This window comes from Dermacentor silvarum, chromosome 1, assembly GCF_013339745.2.
Source record: "Dermacentor silvarum isolate Dsil-2018 chromosome 1, BIME_Dsil_1.4, whole genome shotgun sequence".
In the NCBI taxonomy this organism is placed as follows: Eukaryota; Metazoa; Arthropoda; class Arachnida; order Ixodida; family Ixodidae; genus Dermacentor; species Dermacentor silvarum.
The window spans coordinates 145,182,374-145,201,772 of NC_051154.1; the positions used below are offsets into that span (position 1 = coordinate 145,182,374).

General features: G+C 47.4%; 1 protein-coding gene across 1 annotated transcript in view; it reads left to right on the forward strand.

The window, feature by feature from the left end:
- Positions 1 to 9,878, forward strand: part of LOC119436197 (uncharacterized) — a 47,018-nt gene extending 37,140 nt beyond the window's left edge. Inside the window, exon 5 of the mRNA XM_049656189.1 lies at positions 9,736 to 9,878. The gene's annotated coding sequence lies outside the window, so the exon portion shown is untranslated. The remainder of the gene's footprint in view (positions 1 to 9,735) is intronic.
- The last annotated feature ends 9,521 nt before the right edge of the window (positions 9,879 to 19,399 follow it).

The window sequence follows — 19,399 nt, forward strand, 5'->3', positions numbered from 1 at the left end:
GCGTCGATTGCAGCGATCACGGACAGAGACAGCTGAGGTGGCCGTTAGATTCTTGACGATATCACCGGCCCAAAACTATACTGCCTGCAGGCGCTGTATAGAAACGCGCCGCTTTAATTAACGCGAGCACAACGCGCTGCGCGACGCGGACTGATAGGTCCGATGGGACGGCCTCCCTGCTTTGCCTGCTTTTATTTATGCTTATGCAGTACTGTGCGCACTGCGGCAAAAATTTGTGGATTGACTTATTAAAGAAGGTTTATAACGCGCCAGGCGTACTTAGGCTAAAGCACATTGCTTAACATCCGGCACGCGTGGCTCTTTCAGTCACTTTGTATGTTCTTCTTTCTGGGTTTTACGTGCCAAAACAGTTCTGATTATGAGGCCGCCGTAGTGGAGGGCTCCGGATTAATTTTGACTACCAGGGGTTCTTTAGGTGCACTACAACGCAAGCACACGGGCGTTTTTGCATTTCGCCTCCATCGAAATGCGGCCGCCGTGGCCGGTATATCGATCCGCGACCTCGTGCTCAGCAACGCAACGCCTTAGCAAGCTAGCCACCGCGGCGGGTAAACTTTGTATGTATACTCCTGGGAACCTATAATACGTATTGCTAGGGGGGTACTTGTGCAGCAGCTTCGGTTTTGTTTTTGGAAACCCTTAAAAGTTTTTACAAGAGAATCCGGCCGCTATACGAACATATGTATCCAAGCAGTTTTTGTTCTTTTAATAAATGGTTTAGTAGAAGACGTTGGCATCATGGGTGATGCCGGCCTACTCCTCGCTTAGCTAAGCAATATGTTCAATGTCTTCTCAGCGCATTGACACGGGCAGCACATGACACACAGCGATGTGCGTGCTATTCTGTTGTCCATGTCTGATGCTGGGAAAACATCGGTCATGCAGCACTGACTAGCCGAACGCTCACGTTGGTGAAATGCGTGTCAAAAATACGCCTGCTCAGGCAAATAGCGAAAAGTAATATCAGGGAAAATTAAAGAAAAGTCTTTCACTCATAGTTCAGATAAAGTTCACGTTAGTTACACATACAGTTTGCGCATCAAGTAGTGAATTTCTAACAAAAATGAAAAATTAATGGGAACATAGCACTGGTATTTCGCGCCCAGTCCAGGTAAACACAGTTTACAATACAGTATGGTCAAGGGACAGCACGAACTTTACAAGTTCAAGAACACATTAAGCACACTCCCCAGAAACCTAAGGGCAGCACAAAATAAACATGTAAAAAATACACGGACAACACGCATTGCTCTAGTATTTCTTCCAAATCGTACGATACTGCAAAACGTAAATTCATTGTAAAAAAAAAGTGACAATTGCAGCTCTCAGAAGACGACAGCCGACAGCTGTAGGCTCCAGCCCTGCCCGCAGCGGCATTTCATAAGCTCTGTAAATATAGTATCGTCACCGAAATTTTGTATCACCAGGTTGCATTTAGGGCTTCATGTTGCATGTCCCGCGATGGCGTTCGCCTGCATGATCGTGGCTGGCCTGGATTTTCATCGGCGACTTTTGATGCGAAAGCGTCACTAGGCCCATTGAGCGAAAAAGCCGCGTGTGTAGCAGCGAAACGGAACCTGAATTCCATTGGCTGCAACGCCACGTCACGAGCGCGCTTCGACGGAGCAGATACGGTGACGCGACGGTTTCGTCGGCGAGGCACTCGCGAGACTCGCTCTTGCAAGCCGGCGCACGGACCGTCTCTGTCACCCCCACTGGGCTTAGCACACGCCGGACGGCCTGGGTGGCCGCTGCTGCTTCCTCGTCTCTCGTCGCGCAGCACGTTGGTGGCATGCGGCGTTCTCGATTTCTCAGCAATATCGTCCAAATGATTCCGCTCTACAGCCAACATGCTAACCTAGTAACTGTACCAAAAGTAACCCGCAATTTAATCGCAAACTCGATAACACACCCCGCAGCAAAACTTGAAAACATCATACTCGCAGTGCAAAACTCGAAGGACCGCTCAGCGACGTACAATTGGAGATTAAGGCTTTCGCTTTTACAACTCATAAGAGTGCTTAGGTGTCCGCGGATATTTTTAAAGGTAATTTGTAGATTGATTTGAAAATGAAAAGTTATCTTGTACAAACCACTTGGGAGTTTTGGGGCGCTATACCGTAAAATGATTCCAAACTGTTTTGATTCCAATTTCTGCAATCAGCCTCTACGATTGGTCAAAACGTATTCGGGCCACTCCCAACTTCGTCTGTCTGTCACGCGACGGTCACGAAAACCGCGATAGCTCCCCATCAGATATAATGTGTACACACTGATTATGCATGATTAAACCACACAAAAGAAAAATAATCATTCCTGATTCGACGCCTTTTCACCATTAGACCTCTGCTATTGGTCCAATGTTTCTTCTGGCTACGCCCACTTCGCCTGTTTGTCACGCGACCTCACAAAACCGCGAAAACTCACCACGTCAAAGTGACGTGTACGCGAAAAAAAAAAGATTAATATGCCGAACAAAAGTGAACATTTTTCTGTATATTCTGTATAGCCACAGACTGCCCCGTCCCGAAAGGAATAGAAGATGGCTGCCCGCCGATCGCTCAGGCCCTCGCTACTCGCACCTGCCGGGAACATGTATTTATTTGCGCATGATAATCCTTTTTGCGTGGCAGTAAAATGTATCAAGCCCTTTCGGCATACATACGACATCGCTCTGCCAACTCTTCTTTGCTGAGGATTCTTTTTAGCGGCATTCTTATCCTTCCGTTGCATGCCTCCGCGATTTTTGACCAGCCACCGCAAGCTAGGTAAGGCGAAGCGGACCAATCGGAGAAGCCCGCGCCGCCCTCTTCATGCGGTTATCTATTTTCACTGTGCTGGCTCGGCCCCATCGAAACCCTCTCCACTAGAGCGCGCTTATCGCTTCTTGTCAGCCAATTAGATAACAAACACCTATCAGTGCAGGCAATATGTTATTCGTTTTGAAAGCGAACAAAGGTGACCTCCTATAAACGAGGAGAGTGTTTGATTGGTTTGTTCAGACAACGCTGCGGGTCACCGCCGGATGCTTGCGTTGGTGGTTACGGAAATTTGACGTCAGGAGTTCGGAATCAAAACAGTTTGAAATCATTTTACGTTAGAGCGCCCTTGTTCTGTACTTCAAATCTAACCACATGCTTATAAGTATTGCATTGTGATTACGTTTGCACCATTTATATGCATTCTTTTTATAAAAAGACCAGTCGCGAACTGTGAATAAATATTGCCGGCGTCTAACTATTACAACGCGCTTGATGCATGCCAACGAAGGCAGACAATTTAATGCGTCAGCAGTGAAACTCGAGTGGCCGGCCTTGGTCCATTGCAGCTTTTATACGCCTTTCATGCGTGTATACGATGACGCCAGCGCACGCAAGTTTATGTCCTCCTGCCCGTGTTATCCCGGTGGCATTACCATGAGCGATCATTGGACGTGCGCACATAATTTCCCGCGGAACCTGGCGCGCCTCCCAGCAGCTGACCTTCGTCCAACGGGCGCGCAATGTCCGTGGTGTATCTAAGCATAGATGGCTACGACATATCTAGTGGCAAGTTGAATTGCAGATAAGCAGATACGTAGCATAATGACGCGCCTGCAGCGCCATTTGTGTGGTAGATTCAAAGTATATAGATGGGTCCCTTGACAGCATATATATTACCGGTTTGCTTCGGCAATAGACCACTACTATATGACTGTATGCATGTGTTGCTTAGAGCGATGGAAGTATCGTTTTTGCGTTGGCTGGTCTCCGAACATTAGTTGTATGGCTTGCCTTTTAAGCTTTGCAGAGTTATGCCCGGGACTTTGCGCGTTGTGCTCCACATTGCAGATATAGTATAAGTTGACCCCTTCTGATCTTAAAAGGTGAACGGCTTCAGCGGTCAATCATAATTGGTTAAATTATTTCTCTTTCTCTTTCACTTGTTCATAACTTTATTGCAACACAGTCAAAGAAGCCATCGGCTCCTACACTGTATAGTTAAAAGCGTAGCCCTTACTATTTCACATATTTCCCGCTGTTTTGAAGATTCCCTCTCTGTGTTCTTTATTCTGCAGGTGTTTGCCATAATCAGCGCAGTTCTTCACGGCCTGCACGCTGTCTTCGTCTACTTAAAAAGGAAAAAGTGATTTCACGTCTGAGGCGATCAACATGTTCAATTTCTACACACTGCCTCTTCACTTGAAGTTTGTGGTCACGTATAGGTAAGTATTTCACCAGGACATACCATAGATAAGCATTCGATGCCTTAATGAATTCATTACGTCATAGGACAGCTTAAGCCATATGACAAAAAGTAAAGGTGTCCTTTTTATAGCTTGCCTATGGCTTTGCCTGTACACGGTAGTCAGAATTTATAACCGAAGGAATATATTTGTATGCGAAGTAGCTATACGCGCAGTAGATTAAGTGGGAGCGGCTTTGGCAGCGGTTGAGTTCCCGGCTTCTCGATCATAATACATCAGTATGCATTTATCTGATTGCGTGTGCCTCAGCATTTCTGATAGAACTTGCGTTATTAATACTTACTGCAGTTGTCACAAAGCCTCATAATAATCACATTTCTTGACAGCTTGACATTTTTCATTCGGGAGGCTTTTTTTAAAGCTTTTTAAAAAATTTAAAGGGAAATTTCTAAAGAGCTGAAATTAAAATTCTGTATTTCTGTGGCCAAAATGGGAAAAGCCCGCGCGTGCGCACGCACGCACGCACGCACGCACGACACACGCACACACACACCACACACACACACACACACACACACACACACGCGCACGCACGCACGCACGCACGCACGCACGCACGCACGCACACACACACACACACACACACACACACACACACACACACCACACACACACACACACACACACACACGCACGCACGCACGCACGCACACACACACGCACGCACGCACGCACGCACGCACACACACACACACACACACACGCACGCACGCACGCACACACACACACACACACACACACGCACGCACGCACGCACGCACGCACGCACGCACCACACACACACACACACACGCACGCACACACGCGCACGCACATACACACACACACACACACACACACACACACACACACACACACACACACACACACACACACACGCACGCACGCACGCGCGCGCGCACACGCACACACATAGCCTGGGGGAAAGGGGATGAGGGATTTAAAAAGACAAGGCAAAAGGAGAGAGAGTCCACCGGGATATTTTAGTTTTTGCCGCGACATATATGGATTCATATGCGCGCGTAAGCTAACACGTTTGCGTGGGTTTTATGAAGCTGTCAGTTAAGAAAGAACGATTTCAAGCAACGGCAATGATAACTTGGAAGTGAGGGTGCGCGCACTATCGAATAACGAATCTAATATTACGCTATTCGATTCGGTTTTCAAATCAATTCACCACTATGTAAATAGGAATATTGTTCGAATAGATGTGCCAACAAGCATAAAATTGGAGTAAAAGTGCTAAAAGCTTGATTTCGGTGGTCATAGTAGCTATAAAATATGAGAATTTACGTAGTGCAGCACGTTACGACGCAGAGGGGGCCAGACATTTCCTGCTTAACCGCTATCATTCGCATTCACTAAACAGTACTGAGTATGCGAACAAACTGCTTATTTGCTCCTAATGCTCCGTTTGTGCTTGTGATAAACAACGCTTCATAACATGCATTGTAATGACAGGAACTTGCTACAGTTGTGACTACACTATAATATGTGACGATAGTTTTATATTAATGGTGAAAACAGCAGTTCACTATCGGAAAATATTCAATATAAGATTCGATTCTTTCCTAGCATTATTCAATTAGTTTCGATTCGGTCTCAAAAATTACTATTCGCGCACCCCCACTTGGAAATGTCATTGTTGCTCTACCTTTTGTAGCCAATCACAACAAAGCTCTCCGCAGTTGATGCATTTTCGCGCACTTAAAAGGACTTGTTGCTGGACAAGTTGGTGCGGTTTACTGTATACATAGTACGTTCTGTTTAACGCCGAGAAAACAAACACCACACAGAGAAAAACAGAGTTCTGTGTGCTTTGTTCTGTGTGGGGGGTCTGTTTTCTCGCCGTTAAAATAGGATGTAGCTCATGTTTGCTGAAGGCAATTGTATGCTTCATCATCGACATCAGCAGCCTATTTTTATGTCCACTGCAGGGGCGCTATAACGTAAAATGATTCCAAACTGTTTTGATTCCAAACTCTTGACGTGACCCGCAGCGTTGTCTGAAAAACCCAATCAAACACTCTCCTCGTTTATAGGAGGTCACCTTTGTTGACTTTCAAAACCAATAACATTGTCTACACTCAGCGGTTTTTCTTATCTAATTGGCTGACAAGAGGAGAGGAGCACGCTCTAGTGGAGAGGGTTTCGATGGGGCCGATCCAGCACAGTGAAAATAGATAACCGCATGAAGAGGGTGGTGCCGGCATCTCCGATTGGTCCGCTTCGCCTTACTTAGCTAGCGGTGGCTTGTCGAAAATCGCGGCGGCGTGAAACGGAAGGATAAGAATGCCGCTAAAACGGATCCTCAACAAGGAAGAGTTGGCAGAGCGATGTCGTATGGATGCCGAAAGGGCTCGATAACGTTTTACTGCCACGCGAAAAGGTTTATCATGCACAAATAAATACATGCTCACCGGCAGGTGCGAGTAGCGAGGGCCTGAGCGATCGGTGGGCAGCCATCTTCTATTCCTTTCGGAACGGGGCAGTCTGTGGGTATACAGAAAAAATTTCACTTTTGTTCGGCATATTAATCCTTTTTTTTTCGCGTACATGTCACTTTGACGTGGTGTGTTTTCGCGGTTTTGTGAGCTCAAGTGATAGACAGGCAAAGTGGGCGTAGCCAGAAAGCATTGGACCAATAGCAGAGGGCTAATGGTGAAAAGGCGTCGAATCAGGAGTGATTATGTTTCTTTTGTGTGGTTTAATTATGCATAATCAGTGTCAGATGGGGAGCTATCGCGGTTTTCGTGACGTCGCGTGACAGACAGGCGAACTTGGGAGTGGCCCGAAAAAGTTTTGACCAATCGTGGAGGCTGATTTCAGAAATTGGAATAAAAATTTTGGAATCATTTTACGTTATAGCGCCCCTGTATACTTATGTATTTGTATACTTATGGGATTGTGTACTTATGTCAGTTTAATTCCTGCTTAAAATGCCAACACTCTGGCTTTGTTATATTCACATACATTCAGGGCCGAGGGTAATCCATTTTCGCAGCCACTGCATTTTTGATGGAAAGCTTAGACACTGACGTAGCTAGATATTTTAAAAAGATCAGCCAATTTTTGCTTAAAGCAAGCGTGGTAGTTTCTGCGTGTGTTCTTCTCTGAATGTATATAACTACGAGGAGGAATAAACCTTTATTATAGAACCAGCACTTTGATGGCCGGGCCTAAGCCTCCCATGAGGGGACGTCGAGGGCTTGCCTCGCCGCCGCCTCACTGGCGCGCTGGGTCGCCCCGGTTTGGTCGTCGAGGGCGGAGCTCCGCAGAGCCTCACGCAACCTCGATGAGAGGGTCGTGGTGTTAATGTGTGTGTACTGTGCTGGGCACTCCCACAGCATATGCGGAAGCGTAGCCGGGTGAGTGCCACAGCACCGGCAGTTGGGGGTACTGTAAACGTCTGGGAATCTAAGGTGGAAGCGTGCGGGTGAAGGGTACGTGTTTGTTTGTAGCAGACGCAGGGTGGTAGCCTGCGCACGGCTGAACTTGGGTTGAGGTGGGGGGAAGGTTCGGCGACTGAGGTAAAAGGCTTTAACGAGATCGTTGTAAGTGGTCAGATTGTCCCTGGTGTCCAACTCGTCTCCAGTGACTCCGGCGCGGTTGACTAGGCCTCGTGCAATGAAGTGGGTGACCTCGTTGAGGTTGGGGAGGTATGGGTGGACAAGGCCCGGATGGGCCGGGATCCATATCAGGGAGATCATGCTGTCTTTAGAGGGTGGTGCCTGGCAGAGGATGCGAAGAGCTCGAGGAGAAATACGCCCTTTGCTGAAGTTAGTGACGGCTGAGCGAGAGTCACACACCATGGTGTGACAGGTGGGATCTAGAGTGGCCAGGGCAATGGCCACTTCTTCAGCCGTCTCGGCAGGGGGGGTAGTGACGCTGGAGGCGTGGTGTAGGACTACATCTCGTGTGGCGACGGCCACAAATCGTGTTCCATGGGAATATTGGGCTGCATCAACAAATGTGATGCCAGGTACGTGAGCAAGGGCTTTTATGATAGCTCCGACCCGAGCTTGATGCCGGGCCCTCTTATATTCAGGGTGCATGTTTCTAAGGATAGGGTCTGTGTGGATCCAGCTACGGATGTCAGTCTCGATCGATTGTTTGGGGCCCTGTTGATGACAGTAAGTGAAGCCAAGCGGGGATAGAATGAAGCGTCCCGTTTCAGTAAGGGTGAGCCGTTCAAGCTGAAAGCGTTGTTAGGCTTTAATGAGTTTGGCAAGGGTGTTGTGAACTCCCAGTTGGTTGAAGAGTGCTGGTGTAATGCGGGAGGCCATGTGCTTGCTTGTAGACCCCTCGTATGAGGGTGTCGAGCTTGTTTTGCTCAGCCCGGTACCAGTTGAGGTACGCAGCAACGTAGGTAATGTGACATATGGCACAGTAGTGCACGAGGCGGAGAAGGCTTTCTTCTTTGAGTCCCCCTCGTCGGCTGGAGATACGTTTAAGGAGGCGTAGGGTGTTTTGAGATTGGGCACAGATCTTCTAGAGAGCCAAGGCGTTGGAGCCGTTGGTAGAGATGGTGAGACCGAGGACCCGGATACTAGGGACGCGTGGGATAGGACTGCCATCTTGAAAGCGTAGGGTAATGGCGTCACAGGGTCGGTGATCAGATTGGTGTTTGGAAGGGCGTCCCCGCTGAATGGGCTTGTAGAGAAGAAGCTCCGGTTTAGCGGACTGTGCTCCAAAGAGCACAGTCCGGTTCCTTGGAGATAGGCTCAAACCGTGTCAATCGTCGTTTCGAGGGCTGACTCCTCTTGACCCTCACTGCCTCGGTGCGCCCAGATGGTGATGTCGTCGGCGTAGATGGTATGGTTGATATTGTCAACTCGCTGTAGTTGCTGGGCAAGGCCAATCATGACTAAGTTAAAGAGCATAGGAGAAATAACTGAACCTTGCGGGGTGCCTTTACTGCCAAGGGGAAGCTGATCTGATCGTAAATCCCCGGCCGAGAGAGGAAGTCACGGATGTAATTGTAGGCTCGCTCTCCCAGGTGGAGGTGGGAGACCTGGACAATGATAGCTGCATGGGAAATGCTGTCAAAGGCTTGAGTGAGGTCGAGTCCGAGGATGGCTTTCATGTTACGGGAACGGTGGTTTAGTACTTGATGTTTGAGCTGCAACATAGCATCTTGAGTAGAAAGGTGAGGGCGAAATCTAATGATGGTGTGGGGATAGATAGAGTTGTCTTCAAGGTGAGTGTTGATGCGTGCTAAGAAGGCGTGTTCCGTCACCTTGCCTACGCATGAAGTGAGGTAGATGGGCCTTAGGTTGTTGAAGCTAGATGGTTTGCCAGGCTTTGGGATTAGGATAACGTTCGCAGTCTTCCAGGCAGCTGCTAAGGCGCCATATATAACTACATATATAACTACACTTGCTGACTATTTAGTTAGTTTAGGGTATGTATTATGGCCGTGCCACGTGACGCTATCTTTTTTTTCTTGTTTGCCCTCATCCTTCCAGACATTGGAATACCGCACACCCGGAGAGTTCTGCTGTACGACTGCAAGATAACCGGCAACGACAATATGGTGAAGCTGGAGGCTTTACCTGTGTATCTGAGTGCTACATATGGAATAAAGAGCATATTGCAGTTGTTCGTCCAATCAGGCATTAAGAAAAATTAAATTCTGTGGTATCACGTGCCAAAACCATGATCTGATTGAGGCACGCCGTAGTGAGAGTCTCCAGATTAATTTTCACAACCTGGGGCTCTTTAACGAACATCTGATGTATGGTACACGAAAGTTCTTGCATTTCGTCACCATCGACATGCGGCGGCCATGGCCGTGGAAATCAAACCAGCTGTCTCGCGCTTAGTTCTGTTTTTATTTTAACGGTAGTCTTGTTTTAGTAGTATATACATTTGTGTGCACAAGTGTTAGTGCTGTGCTTGTGTATTCGTGCTTGTTGCTTGTGGAATTTCATCTTACACGCTCAGGATGGGATCACTTGGTCATGTGCTCGAATTGGGCAAAGTCAATTTTGAGGGTGAGCCACCCAAATTTTGGGGGTTGGCCAAGTAAATTTTTGGAGAGGGCCAGGTCGGTTTCGAACGTGGGTCAACTGAGTTTTCGAATTGGTTAAAGTCAATTTTTTGCGTGTGGGTCAGGTTGGTTTTCATTGAGATTGAAACGTGATGTCATCACTTGCTCACGCGGATGTTAACTATGGCGAGATGACGACCGCCGCCACATGCGTCGCGGGCGTGGAACCACCATAGTCCGCGACATGAGGCAGCGAAGGAAAACCGTCAGCGTTTGTAGGTTGAAGTGTACTGTCCGTTCCACTCGGACCACTGTATGCACCACTGCGTGGTATATGCACACAGCTGCTCGGCAGGGACGCTAGTGTTTGTGCGCACAGCGCTCATGCCAGCAGTGAGACGCAGAGCTCTGCCCTGGCTCTGCTGCAGAATCGATTGGGCGGAGCACGAGGGTGAGTCCACTTTGCTTTCTCGTTTTTGCAGCCAAACGTGCGGCGCGTCTCTATAGCGTCTCTGGAGACCTTCTAACCCTCCACGTGCGGTCCGCGCATGCGCTTCGATACCATGAAAGCACGACGACGCCTCGAACGTTCCTATAATTGATATCGCGATAAAATGGAATGGTAGCTGTTGTAACAAGGGCATCACCCACACCTATTGCCACAACAAGCAGTAAGAGACAATTAATATAAGAAAATATATATATATATATATATATATATATATATATATATATATATATTCCCTTACATTCAATGTCTCTTACTGCTTGTTGTGGCAATAGGTGTGGGTGATGCCCTTGTTACAACAGCTACCATTATATATATATATATATATATATATATATATATATATATATATATATATATATGGTACATCGCCGGCACGTGCCCGAATGATACATTATAGATCTAGTTTTTTTTTTTCAATTTTAGCTTTCACTTCGGCATGTGCAAAGTATGTAGCATGTGACAGCGATGTACCCTACATTTCTTTTTAATTACTATTTGCTCTCATATGTCATTTCTCACCGTTAGATTTGTACAAGTGGAGCAGCCGTGGTACGCAGTGCCTCAATGCCTCCACCGACAACAGACAAAGTACAAGGGAAGAGCATACAGCTGAACAGACCAAGCGATTTCAGAAACGAACTCACGTCGTCAGTACGTTTCTGCCTAATCCCACAGCTCGGTGCCGGGCAGAACGAGCTTTGCTTCCATCAGCATGAACTGTGCATTTTCAGTCCCAGCACACTTAATCACGTCATATTAGCGTATTTTCTAATGCAGTCTTGCCGCCACTGTCTTGTATTATTCACCTATAAAGTACAACCGGATTCTCAATCAGGTGCATCACAGCTGGCAGTCAAGCAGGACAGAATTTAATTTAATTTTATTAATTCAATTATTTATTTATTTATTTATTTATTTATTTATTTATTTATTTATTTATTTATTATACATCTTTCAAGGCCCGAAGGCACTACAGAAAGTAATGGTAACAAATAACAAAAAATAAAAAAAGAAATATGCGGACAATTACATGAAGAAAAATGTTACACGATAGCCTGCTAGACTGTTGTTTTGAATGAGGATGTGTCTGTGATCTGAGCGATGGAAGCAGGAGAGCGGTTCGAGTCGAAACTTGTGCAGGGTAAAAAAAATTGGCGGTGGTTTAGCTCTCGTTAAACCTAGTCGAGTAGCGATAGCTACAGAGCCCCGGCTGCGCTTAGGCTTCGCTTGTAGTTAGACATGTTATTAAACTTAGTGGTTTCCCACTAGACTAAGCAAGGAGAGACGTTGTGGTCAACCAACGGGTAAAATCAACGGCCGGAGCGGTGGCCGCGCGGCGACCGCGACGAGGCGAGTTGCCGGAGAACGAGGCCCGTGGTGTGACGTCACACAGAGGGCGCGGCGAAGGCTCCAGCTGCGGCGGTTGCCAGGCAACGACGGACGCACGCCTGTGGGAGCGGTGGCCGCGCGGCGACCGCGACGAGCCGAGTCACCGGAGAATCGAGGCCCGTGGTGTGACGTCATACAAAGGGCGCGGCGAGCGCACCACCTGTGAAGTCCCTTGATAATTTGAAAGTACCGACATTCTTAGAACTCTGCCGCCGCGCCGAATACCCTCGCACGCCCTCCTCTCCCGCCTCTCGAACCGGCGCTTTTCTGAGCGATGATTGGCCCCTCGGGCCGTTGCCCGGGAAACGCGAGCGGAATGACGCTTTGCTTGTGTTTTCATTTTTCGTCGGCGCCATTAGCAAGCCGCCTCCCTCTGTTGCGAGCCAAGCTAGCGCTACCAAAACTCTTGCGCTCTTAGGATATCGAGCGTCGTGTGAGGATGGAGTTAGAGAAATGCTTTTTCACGCGAGCCTTGACTCGCTACAGGTATCTGCGAACAAGGGGAGGGAACTGAGGCGCTCGTTATGACATACACATGAAGGAAACCATCAGTCGACGAAACCAAGGCAGTCATAGGGGAGTGCTTCTATTTTTTTTTTCTTTTTAAGTTGTGGTGTTAAATACTTCGAAATTCATTGTCTATTCATTCATAAAAGAAATAATTGATTAGAAAGTACAAGAAAAAACAACCATGCGCCGCCGGTGGGATCCAACCCACGACCTCCGAATCTCGCGTCCGGTGCACTATACTCGCGGACAACTTTCTGTGGCAATGAAGAGAAAGCTACGGAGGCAAAGCGCGCACAAGCGAGAGCGCTTCGGAAAAGAGTTCCTCGTTTTAAACCACGTTGGTTTAGGCTGTGGAAGAGAAAACATAAATAGCTTATTAGCAACAGTTAAATAAGACAGAACACACTACTGAGCGTAAAAGTTCACTTATTTTGCGGCTTTTCCCTTCCGCGTCTGGGCTAACGCGAAACCGTCGCACGTGAAAGCTGCGTCGGTTCAGCGTCCGTTCCGAGCAACCAAAAGCACTGTCAAACTCTGCCGGACTACTTGGCGCGGTAACACATGTGCAGCATCCACGCGTCCGTAGCTTTCCCTTCATTGCCACAGAAAGTTGTCCGCGAGTATACCAACTGAGCTACGGCGACGGCTGTCCAATCTTCAATTTTTCTGGGTATTTATGTCCAGTGTAAGCTAATCCAGAGAGTGTTGACGAGCGCCACTCTCCTCCATAGCGGCGGACGTAGTACGTCCTGTATTACTGCAGGTGTCACGTGGCCCGTGATCGAACGTTCTAATCAATTATTTCTTTCATAAATGATTACACAATGAATTTCGATTAATTTAACACCACAACCTAAAAAAAGGTAGACACACTCCCCTATGCCTTGCCTTGGTTAAGCCGACTGCTGGTTTCCTTCACAGGTGATCTGAGTTATATATACTCTGAAAAATATTTCCAGGTTCATGACCTCGGTAATTTAGAAAATGGTACGAATTATTTCCTTCCAGCTGTCAATCACAAAATGACTACGTCCTTTATGGCAAGGCTTTACAGCGCTAAATATTGTTTCGACATGGGTATCTGAAGGCCTCCTAAAATGCCATCAAGAGATTAGCCTAGATACTTCATCCAGAGAACGTAATATTTCCATAACTTGATCTAATTATCCGTTGGCGCGACTAATCATCCAGAGATTTCAAATCAGACCCCTTGGCCAGGCCACTTCTCCAAATAGTCGGTAAAATTGTCTCTCCCTCGAGATCATGAAAAAAATGTTATTGTCTTTCAAGCAGCTGTGTTTTTTCTTTATTCAACAAGTAATACAGTAGCTGCATGGAAATCACTCCGAGGCACCAAGAAACTATCCTGCCTCTAAAACCACTCGGGAGCAGCTTCATAAACAACAGCATTTCTGCGAAACTCATCCACTAGATAAAATCTGCATTTAGCACAACGTCAGTGGGCTGAAAAATATTGAAGAATGTACAAACATATAACGTAAATATTCTACCATTAAAGCTGTGCGCTAATAATACGACCGGTATTAAAATGCCAAAGCCTATGTAGGCTATAATATTACGCAGTTATTGTTCATGACGCAAGCGTTCGTACTTAACGCTTTTATTGCGCAAACGAGAAGATGATTAAGGGGGCTCATGGTAGGGTCAATCATGTCCCACAACTTTCTCGCGCTTTTGTTTAATAGTAGAACGTAAAAAAAAAGAAAAACGAAAACGTTAACTTAGGCGCGCTCGCGGGCGCCAGCAAACGACGCATAGGGCCGTCGCCCGCACGGCGGCCTTAGCGTGCCGTGCGCACAGTGCGCAGCCGACTGGGAGAGGATATCGAGGAGGAAAACGCGTGAGTGGAGGAGAGTGTCACTACTTTCTATTGACCCTTTTCGCGGAGCAGTTTGGTTTAGAAAAACGAGATGGCGCTCACGGCGGCGCGCCATACCTCTCCTCAGCGACCGCGCACGAATATGAAACCATTACCGCTTGCACCTTGCTTCTGTGCGATCAGCTGTCGGAAATGCAACTGAGTTTTCGCTAACACACTGTGCTCCAATCATGCTAGATTGAATCATGTGGATTGGCGACGTGTGCAGTAGTTGGCTGCAAAAATAGTGACTGGCCTGTTAAGGAATAGAATGAATCTGTGTGGCCAAGTTCGCGGACCGCTGCTGCAACTGTCCGAACGTGTTACCGGCACTTCGTGATGTACGGCTTTCCTCGAGGATACAGAAATTTGCTAATCCGCCAGCCTTGTATCGCGAACCTTCAAAGAAAGGGCTTCATCTCCAGAACGTCGGCAAGAGTGAGTACCACTCGTTAAACAAATTTAGGGAGTAGCGCCGCTTCCTGTCATACTAAGTTTCGCGCACATTATCTCTACAAATATGTCCCAAATGGCAGGACAACTTACGTCCACTCTATCGCCGACGTATCAAGGATAAGTGAATGGGCGCACACTTGAATATATGCGCACTGTATACGCACAATAAATGACGGACTACACCTATGGCGCACGAATGGTCGAAGTTGAATGTTTCGTGACGGTTCACAAGAGTAAGCGAGTTATTAGCTGTAATATACATTTGCTACAAGGTATTACAATGTACAAAACAGCTACGTTTCAAGCCTTGTGCGCAACAAGAACAAATATATCGGAACTGAGCACACCCGCGAGCGATTAAGCAGAAAATAATCAGATAGTGGCCGCACCGAGGAACTTCACTGAGTCAGAAACTGACAAGTCACTGCTTCAAAATATTTGCCGAATAAAGAACAAAGAGCAAAACACACTAATCCTGACTGAATTCGTAATCTGAAAGCTTGGATAGCTTGAAATACATATTTAGCCCCGCTTTTATAAACGAGCCCAATATACGCTGCTTGCGCCGTTTGGACATAAGTTAACCGGCTCCGAAAGCGCTTTTGCATGTCCTCCGAAGCTGTGATCAAATATTCGTGTCGTTCACCCAGTCACCGTCTACGATATCTCCCAAAACAGAGGTTTTCTAAGCCGCGCCGGTGTCGTACACTTCCATTGTAAACAAGGAGGCAGTTGAGGCAAGCAATGGACGCGTCACCACGTGATCAAACATGGCAGCGCCCACGGGATCGCCGCGAAAAGGGTCAATATCAAAGGGTTTTAGCCAGCTGCGGCGGTTGCCAGGCAACGGCGGACGCGCGCCTGTAGGAGCGGTGGCCGCGCCGTGGTGTGAAGTCACAGTGCGGCCACGGCTCAAAGTGCGGCGACGGCGAAGCGGCGAAAACCTGGCGTAATGTAGCTATCGCTACAAAATAATCATGGTGTTCCTGTTCGTTCGGCAAGATGGCAAGGTAATTTTATATCTATGGTGACGTCGGGATGAAACTGTTTAATATGCTGTAACCACCAGTATAGCACGTATACTACGTTTAGTTGAACCCGACTAAGACGGGGCGAGTTGGCTAGTCGGGCGCAAATCCGTTCGACGAATAAATGAAAACGCTAGCGAGCCAGGTCGAAATAGCGTCTGGGCCAGCTGGGTAAGTCTGCGCCAAATTGGCTCGTAGCGGTAAATTGATTCACTCCACCCGCTTGCCGAAATGCATGTCAAAGCTGCCGGGTCGTCTAAGGGTCAGCCAGCCTTCCGACTCGACTCGCTCGAGTCAAGTTCATCTAAACGAAGCCACAGCAAGTTGGGTCGCGAAGTACCGAACAATAAAGTTTATTACTTAAAATGGTACCTATATATAGTCGGAGCCAGACTCATTGCAAGCGAGACAATATCAATATCTAACTCATTATGCTTGTTAACACATTCGTGTTTTTTTCATTAAGTGGCTAACTGGTATGTGAGAATGAAACAAAAGTTCAAAATAAGCCGTCGAAGGAGGGAAATGAAAGGATGAAATTGTCGGGTCACGCTTTTACAGTGCTGTCTGCATGAGGGACACTTTGCGATGTTATAGGTACAACGCATATCCCGTAGCCTATTTTAATAAAAATTTAGAAAAACTGCCACAGGGGCCACAAGATTTTACCACCATTTCTACGCGTCTGAATAGAAATGTCTTAACGTGACCATAACATTTAGAAAGTTTGCGTCACAGATACAAGGCCCTACAAGGCCAGATACAAGGCCAGATACAAGGTTCCTATATAACAAAACTCACTGCGGTTCCTAGAGAGCGATATCTTCCGTTATGGTTTCAACTTTACTCTTCGAGCTTACTTATTCAAGCTAGTACGAAGTGAGGATGACACAGCTATTGTGCAGTTCTTGTCGGAAGGACCTAACTACCTCCCAAAGTACCTAAAATAATACCTCCCAATACCTAAAAGCGCCCCTGGTCAAATTGGGAGGGAATTTCGAGCCCACAAAGTACGTCCGCCACCTGAAGCTACAACTTTGGATGCGGACACAGGAGGCTACGATGATATTGAAGAGGAGATATAATGTTGCATTGTATAGACGATGTACTTACAGGGCGGCTGAATATACAGGAATAAACTAACCAAAAAGTTATTGAACAAACTTGATCCCTCCACCCGACCATGCGATGTGACCGAGGTCTTTCTGTGACAAATTCTTCCGTGCCTGGCAGCCTTTGGTATAATATGGATGCGCAGTTGGTGCCAGTCTAACATCTACTAAAAGAGATACATGATATGCGCTCGCACCGCGCGATATTTGCAGGTCGGGCTTGATCATAAAATGTCGCAGTTTCACCAGAAAGGCGAAGCATCAATTGCGATAGCAAATTAGTAGATAGCTATACGGAGTACGGATAGTAGTTTTATCAGCTGTATAAACTTGCACATGCAGCAGCAACGCGCAGAACTGTTGTCGACGCCGTCGGCGTTTTGCCCGCGTTCGCACCGAACGCGCGCGGCGTTGGTGACTTGCCGGTGCCTCTGGGGGCGGCTCGGGGGTTTTCGACGAGATCAGAATGGGACACTCGTCTAGCAGCGTTGGAAATCTTACCCACCTTCTCGCCTCGCAACGTTTCTATATAAATACGCATTTGGTGCCGCAGCTAAACGTCGCCTCCCCTCCCTCCTTCCCTCTTGTCCCCCCACGGCCTTTCGCCCGACGGAAGAAGCCGCCTTTGCTCTATATATATGGTGATTGTGAAGGAGGAAAGAGACGCTTAATTCTTCAGCCCTTCAGGGAGCACGGCGCAGAACGCGCATTTGCTCGCCGACGTGCGTTCGCTCCCCGTGAAAGCGCGCGTCCCTGGCGCCTTTTCACTCGCACATACAGCGTTCGGGGTGCGGCGACGATTTCATCGCCGTTGACCTCATACGGAACCTCACGGCGACAGCGACGACGACGCCGACGGCAGAAATCCGCTTTGGAGTGTCCATATAATTGCTTTCGCAATAAAAGCCGCTGGCACGTTAGGAGAAGGCGAGAGTAGCAGTTGAAGTATGGGTCTCACCGTATGGGTAACCGTCTCACTCAGGGGGAGGCCGTCAAGGTAGGGTTTGCGAAAGTTATGCCAGCACACTTTGCGGGGAGGATGGATAGGCTACTGCGGCCTTGCTCTCAGTATAACAATGTGGCAATGGAACAACACTGACGTGGAATAATATTAATGCTGGTGTAGCAATACCAGTGTTTATGTAATAATGTAACGACGCCCATGAAGAAGACCCACCTTCCCCCAAACATACATTCACGAAAAATGGTAAATTTCTCGTTGACTGTATACAGCCTTAAAATGTCGGAGGCACAATGCAGCTGCGGTAAGCTTTAAAATAAATAAATAAATAAATAAATAAATAAATAAATAAATAAATAAATAAATAAATAAATAAATAAATAAATAAATAAATAAATAAATAAATAAATAAATAAATAAATAAATAAAAGATTGCATGGACAAAAAGCAAGCCAAATTTCATTTAGGAATTTCTCTATATACGCGATCTTGCGCTCTAATTGACAGCGTACTCTACATATTGTTAGATCTTAGTATATCACCAAACAAAGCTCCGCAAGCGCGCAAATAAATCAAACACCGCCCAAGCATTTCGTACAGATGGTTAACCAACGAAGCTGAAACGTGCCGCCCCGGTGTTTATAGCAGTGGGTTAATCCCGACGCTGTATTGAAGCTTTTCTCAAATATTCGTTACATGTTTGTATTTCTATTGGAACGCAAGCGCCAATGGCGGGCGGATGCTGCTAACCACGACGCCGAGCTAACTCGTGATATCGAACGCGTGCGACAACGGCGAGCCGAGGAGCCGGCGTTGCGGGCAGAGCAGGTACGACGCAGAGAACGACGTCACTAACGGCGCTGCCAATGGCGCGCGCGCTTGGGTGTGACGTAGAGAACGACGTCACTGACGGCGCAGCCAATGGAGACGTTTAGCGAAACATCGGACGAACGGTTTTTCGTTTCGCCTAGCCATATACAGCTTTCGCTGTAATAGCTAGACAACGCATTGGGTACAAGAGACGCCGCCGTCAGAGGCTGTGGATTAATTTCGACCACCTGTGGTTGCTTGAAGGGCGCCCAAAGCTCGCTATAAAAGCGTGGTTTCAGACTGCCCCCAACAGTATGTGACTACCACGACGGGGGACCAAATACGTGATCTCGTGTACAACACAACAGCCAACTCAGCCGCCGCGGTGATGAAGTGCGCGGACGCAGAGGAACTCAGGTATACGAGGTTCGCCCCCAACATACGTGCAGTGTGTTTAAAAAATATAATTTTACAAACTTTCAGA